This window comes from Mustela nigripes, chromosome 17, assembly GCF_022355385.1.
Source record: "Mustela nigripes isolate SB6536 chromosome 17, MUSNIG.SB6536, whole genome shotgun sequence".
Taxonomy (NCBI): Eukaryota; Metazoa; Chordata; class Mammalia; order Carnivora; family Mustelidae; genus Mustela; species Mustela nigripes.
In genome coordinates this window covers 2169812-2176700 of record NC_081573.1, presented here as the reverse complement: position 1 = coordinate 2176700, position 6889 = coordinate 2169812, and the positions used below count along the sequence as shown (strand labels likewise).

Genomic DNA, 6889 nt, shown 5'->3' with positions numbered 1-6889 from the left:
GTTCAAATAATTAGTTTTCTAAACAATGCTAACTCTCAATTAACTTTCCTTGAAGCTCTCTCTGGTGTTTGCTCCAATGTATACTGAAATGAAGGTCTTCCCACATTCACTATGTTGCAAGGGTTTGAATCAAGTATGCATTTTGAGATACTGAGGAAGGACTGAATTCCAGTTAAATGCTTGGCCACGTCCTTTACATTTCATTACATTTTATTACATTTTATTCCTATATGATAAGTATGATTTTAATAAGTTTGGAGTTCCAGTGAAAGGTCAGACACTTTTTAAAATTTTTATTCATTGGAGAGAGAGACAGTGAGAAAGAGCAAGAGGGGGAGAAAGTCAGAGGGAGAAGCAGACTCCCCGTGGAGCTGGGCGCCCAATGCAGGACTCGATCCCAGAACTCCGTGATCATGACCTGAGCCAAAGGCAGTCGCTCAACCATCTGAGCCACACAGGTGCCCCACAGACACATTCTTAGTATTTGTACATGAACTCTCCTATATGTAATCTCTGATATGGAGTGAGGAGGGAACAGTCCTTAGTCTCACATACATCCATAATTTTCTCTCCAGTATGAATTCTGTGATGCCCAGTAACAGTCATTTGCAGCTAGAGGGTGTGCCACATTATTCATCGGCTGTCATTCCAGTATGAATTCTCTATTTAGTAACTGCGTGCATGCTGGACAAAGGCCTTGTCACATTTGTCATATTTGCAAGGTTGTTGTCCAAAATGAATTCTCTGATGTGCATGAATAGGTAAGCACTCCTTAACTAATTTTTCTCACATTCTTTTTTCTTTTTTAAAGATTGTATTTATTTATTTGACAGAGATGGAGAGAGATCACAAGTAGGGAGAAGGGGCAGGCAGAGGTCAAGGAAGAAGCAGGCTTCCTGTAGTGCTCAAACCTGGGAACCTGGGATCAGGAACAGGGTCTAAGGCAGCCAAATATCCTACTGAGCCACCCAGGTGCCCCCTTTCTCACATTCTGTATGCTGGTAAGCTATCTATCTAGTATGAATTTTCTGATGTTTAGTGAGGATTGAGTGCCTGTAAAGGCCTTGCCACATTTTTAGTATTTGTACAGTTTCTCTCCAGCATGAATTCTGTGATGTCAAGGAAGGTCTGAGGGCCACATTATTACTTTGGTAAGGTTTCTCTCCAGTATGAATCATGCAATGTCGATTAAAGAGTGAAGAACACTTAAAGGCTTTGCCACATTCATGACATTGGTAAGGTTTCTCTCCAGTATGAATTCTGCTATGTCGAGTAAGGGTTGAGCTGTGGTTAATGGCCTTGCCACATTTTTGACATTGATAAGGTTTCTCTCTGGGATGAATTCTGTGATGTTCAGTAAGACTTGACCTCTGATTAAAGGCCTTCCCACATTCTGTACATTGGTTAAGGTTTCTCTCCAGTATGAATTCTGTGATGTTGAGTAAGGCTTGAATTGTGGTTAAAGGCCTTGCAACATTTATGACATTGGTAAGGTTTCTCTCCAGTATGAATTCTGTAACGTTGACTAAGGTCTGAGCTGTTGTTAAAGCCCTTACCACATTCTTGACATTGGTAAGGTTTCTCTCAAGTATGAATCCTGTGATGTTCGTTAAGATGTGAGCTCTGGTAAAAGGCCTTGCCACAGACTTGATATTGGTTAAGGTTCCTTTCCAGTATGAATTCTGTTATGTTGCGTAAGCCTTGAGCTGTAAATAAAGATCTTGTCACATTCTTGACATTGGTATGGTTTCTCTCCAGTATGAATTTTGTGATGTTCAACAAGGGTTGAGCTGTCATTAAAGGCCTTGCCACATTCTTTACATCAGTAAGGTTTCTGTCCACTATAAATTCTGTGATGGTCAGTAAGACTTGACCTCCAGTTAAAAACCTTGCCACATTCTTGACATTGGTAAGGCTTCTCTCCAGTAAGAATTCTGTGATGTCAAAATAATGACTGAGCTCTGCATAAAGCTCTTGCCACATTCTTCACATTGGTAATGTTTCTCTCCAGTATGAATTTTGTGATGTTGAATAAGCTGTGAAGTGCAGTTAAAAACCTTGCCACATTCTTGACATTGGTAACGTTCCTCTTCTGTATAGGTTTGTCTATGTCCATTTATTGATGGACAGTCCTTAAAGGTTTTACCACCTTCTTCACATTCATGTATTTTTTCTCCAGTATGCATTCACTGATGTTGAGATGTGTTGAGTGGCAGTCTAAGGATTTACCACATTCCTTCCAAGTATAAGCTTCCTTTCCCCTAGGAATTATGTTATGTATATTTAGGCTTGATGACTGGCTAAACATGCTTTATTAGATCTGGATAGATCTAAGATTTCCCTCATGAATTCTCTCATGATCACCAACAATGGAGGACTGGTTACATTTACTATATTTATGAGGACCATCTCCCAAACAGTAACCATTATGTATACTGGGGTTAGAGCTTGGATTAAAGCCTTCCCCACATTTATCACATTCATAATGGTTCTCTACAAACCTAGCCCTGACACATCGGTGAACACTGGAGCCTTGGTTCAATGTTTTCTGAGATTCAGTGCACTGAGCAATTCTGTCTCCAGTGAAAATCCTCTGGTCATTCTGGACGGTTGACTCCTCAGTGAAGCCCCCTCATATGGATCCCACTGAGCACTTTGTTCTTCAGGCCAATCCTATCTTCCAAATGGCTCAAATAATTAACCTCAGCATGGACTAGGTTACTTTCCAGACATTCCAAACGGTCTGTCCACAAGTAGCTATGTTTGAATATTTGATTGGAGCTTGTGTTGACAGAAACACACTGCTCTGCAGAAACAGTTGACTTAAAAAGGGAGGTTTTCCACAGCGTTTTATATCCTTCACCATTTGGGGCACGGAGATTCTCATTAAAGACCATGGCTTTGGTTTGGGTGTATAGTCCAGGATTTAACTGATGTCCGTCACTATGCCCATCATTGTTCCAGTCTGTACATAAGTGTAAAATCTCAACAATACTATGTTTGTATCTGTGCACTGATACTTTCTGGAAAGAATCTTCTATGCTCTGCTTTAGCAGGAAACTTTGGGTGTCATGTGAAGATACAGCTGAAAAATACCAAATAAAATAAAAAATACCAAAAAAATAAAATCACTGTACTTACTACATTCAGAAGAATATACTGAAAACTTCTTAAATAGAAGCAGCAAGTGAATTAGACAATGTCAGAAAGATGGCTGAGAGGAGTCATCAGGACTTTATTTTTCCATGGACACACAACATGGCACACAGCATACTGAGTGAGCACAGAGTCTAATAGAGAATTCTGCGGTATGGTCATGGTATAGCACAAATCACTTTCCTGTATCTCTAACAATCAGGAAAAGGGTCATATGAGCTCAAAATTAGCTGAATGACCAATATTGAAACAGAAAACTGAAATGAACCAGAGTACAGTAAAAATAGGAACATATCAACCACAGAAAGAGTTGTTTGTCAGAAAAGATCAACAATATTGACAGTCCATGAACTAAATTAAGAATAATGGAGAAAAGACCAACTAAAGTTAGAGGTGAAGAAGTGAAAGCAGATACAGTATAACTGACCATAGAAATAAAATTTAATTATAAGAGGCAACAATGGATAATCAGTGCCCACAAATTGATACTAAAAGACAAGTATAAATTTTAAAAAATGTATAACCAATTTAGACTCCATCACTCAGAAAAGTAGAAAAAATCTCAACCAATCTACAAATATGAAGCCGAATGAAGGAGGAATAAAGAAAAAAAAACAGGGGTGCCTGGGTGGCTCAGTGGGTTAAGCCGCTGCCTTCGGCTCAGATCATGATCTCAGGGTCCTGGGATCGAGTCCTGCATCGGGCTCTCTGCTCAGCAGGGAGCCTACTTCCTCCTCTCTCTCTCTCTGCCTGCCTCTCTGCCTACTTGTGATCTCTCTCTGTCAAATAAATAAATAAAATCTTTGAAAAAAAAAAAGAAAAAAACCCAACAAACAAAAATTGTGTGCCAGGTGAGTTCACTGGATATTCAAACAGACACTGAAGGGGAAAGGACTGCAAATCTCCTCAAACATTTCCAAGGAGTGATGATCAGAGAAACTAGCAGAACACGCTCTCTGTGGCACCAGCATTATCAGCTTATTCAAGACAGACGAAGACACTACAAATAACGAAGATTACAAACCACTGCCTGTGAGGTCCACAATAAAATAGTGGACTGAATCATTTTCCCTTTTCCCTTTTTACAAGATGATCAAGTGGGAAATGGACCAGGAATTAAGGGTGCTCCAACATACAGAAAACCATAAATTCAAGACTCTACATTAACAGAATGAAGGTCAAAAATGATATGATCATATTAAGGGATACAGAATACAAATATGGGGTATTGGACAACATGTCATGTTTAAAAACACTCAAGCTAGAGAGAGAAGAAAAACTTCAACTAATGAATGCCAAGATGTATGAATACCTGAAAACTATTCAATAGGGATGGTCTGCATGCTTCTTCTGTATGATCAGCAGGTAATGAAGTGACCCCATCACTGCCTTGAATATACTTCTGGATACTCTAGTCAGAAGAATTATGCAAGCAAAAATAAAGTAAAGGAATCTAAACTGAAAAAGAAACACTGAAACTATCTCTGTTCACACATTACACGATTATAGGAATCCCTAAATATCAACATTTTAATTTTTTTACTGTTTCTGGTCCTTGTTTGTATTGTTCATTTCTGCCAGTTTTTCCCTACTAGGCTTTCTATTTCCCAATTTTTTCATCTTATACAATACAGATATAGAAAATGTTGGAATAAACAACTGAATTTCCACCAGGAGAATTAAAAAAGGAAGAGACTTTGATGAAACTTAGTAGAGGAACAAAATAAAGAAAAATCCAAAATAAAATATAGAGCAGATTAACACTAATGGAACACTGAATGTAATGTCCATTTCAATCAATAAAATAAAACTGGCAATGCTTTAACTCCATAAACCATTACATAATAACAAAAAGGGCAATTTAGGAAAAAAAAAAACCGGATTTCTATTTTTTTAAAATTTTTTTATAAAAGATATTTTTTTATTTATTTATTTGACAGACAGATCACAAGTAGGCAGAGAGGCAGACAGAAAGCGAGAGGAGGAAGCAGGCTCCCTGCTGAGCAGAGAGCCTGATGCCGGGCTCGATCCCAGGACCCCGGAATCATGACCTGAGCTAAAGGCAGAGGCTTTAACCCACTGAGCCACCCAGGCGCCCCTTATTTTATTTATTTATTTATTTTCAAAAAGATTTTTATTTATTTATTTATTTATTTGACAAGCCCGGAATTTCTAAAAACAGACAAGTTATTAAGAATGAATTACTAGGGGGGCCTGTTGGCTCAGTGCATTAAAGCCTCTGCCTTTGGCTTAGGTCATAACCTCAGAGTCCTGGGATCCAGCCTGCATCAGGCTCTTTGCTCAGTGGGGAGTCTGCTTCCTGCCCCCCCACCTGCCTCTCTGCCTTCTTGTGATCTCTCTTTCAAATAAATAAATAAATAAAATCTTTAAAAAAATGAATTACTAACCTTGAACCAAAAAAAAAGGGTAATCTCCTTAGACCAATAAGAAGCATTAGAGTTGAATTTGTAAGTAATACTCTCTCAGCACAGAAAAGCCCAAGACCTGGGACTCTTACTACTTTTGATGAAGGCTATGAGTTTCCTAAATAAATCCTGAGTTGCATGATTCTTCTCCCTCCCTTTGTGCAGATTCAGTATTTTCTTTTTGTTTTTTTTTTTAATTTTCATTTATTTTCAGTGTAACAGTATTCATCGTTTTTGCACCACACCCAGTGCTCCACACAATCTGTGCCCTAATACCCACCACCTGGTTCCCCCAACCTCCCACCCCCCCACCCCTTCAAAATGCTCAGATTGTTTTTCATAGTCCATACTTTCCTTTATTTTTCCTTCTATATGATAAAGTCATTCTTCTGCTTCTTCCAGCCTTCTCAGTTTAACTAACGTCAAGCCTGTTTCTAATCTTGCTTATTGCATTGTTCACCTATGTTTGATTTTTTAGAAAGACATATATTTGAGGGGTGGATCATAAGGGTTTGGGTGGGAACTGCAGAGAGAGGGAATCACATGCAGGCATCAAACTAACTGCAGAGGCTGACTTGAGCCTGAATCCCAGGACCCTGAGATGAAGGTCTGAGCAGAAATCAGGAGTCAGTGGCTTCCCTGAGTGATCCGCCAAGCACCCAAATATTTTTTTAATTTAATTTTTTAAAATTTTATTTATTTATTTTATAGAGATCTCAAGTAGACAGAGAGGCAGGCAGAGGGAGAGGGAGAAGCAGGCCCGCTACTGAGAAGGGAGCCGATGTTAGACTTAATCCCAGGATCCTGAGATCATAATCTGAGCTGAAGGGAGAGGCTTAACCCATGAGCCACCCAATGCCCCGCATCCAATTATTTTTTAACTCTTATCTCTCTGGTAAAGTCCACACTATTCTTTTCTCAACACTTTCAGTATCCTTTGTGATTGATGCATTCAGTTGTTCATCAAGCTCCTTACTACGATCTGTTTCCATTGCATCTCGGCCCCTGTTTCATCTGCTGGTTTTGTCTGGATAAATTCTTTCATCTTGGCATTTTGTCTAAGTCTTTACCTTCCTCTTTGTGATAGAAAAGCCAATGATGTTTCCTGCTGTATCCTTCAGGCCAGGGGTCTGCAGGGCTCTCCTTGCCAGTTTGGTCCCTGGCCTAAATGTGGCCAGTTTGAACTAGGGGAGCTCTGGTCTGCTCGTGAAAGGAGACCTGACATCAACTCCACCAGGACTGCAGCCCTGCAAAATACCTGCTCAGGAGACAAGATATAGGCAGGGACTTACCTTGCTAAGCCTGAG

General features: G+C 39.5%; 1 pseudogene; it reads right to left on the bottom strand.

Annotated features, from left to right (window-relative positions):
• Positions 1 to 268: 268 nt before the first annotated feature.
• LOC132005844 (zinc finger protein 431-like) lies at positions 269 to 1942 on the bottom strand (annotated as a pseudogene).
• Between the last annotated feature and the right edge of the window lie 4947 nt (positions 1943 to 6889).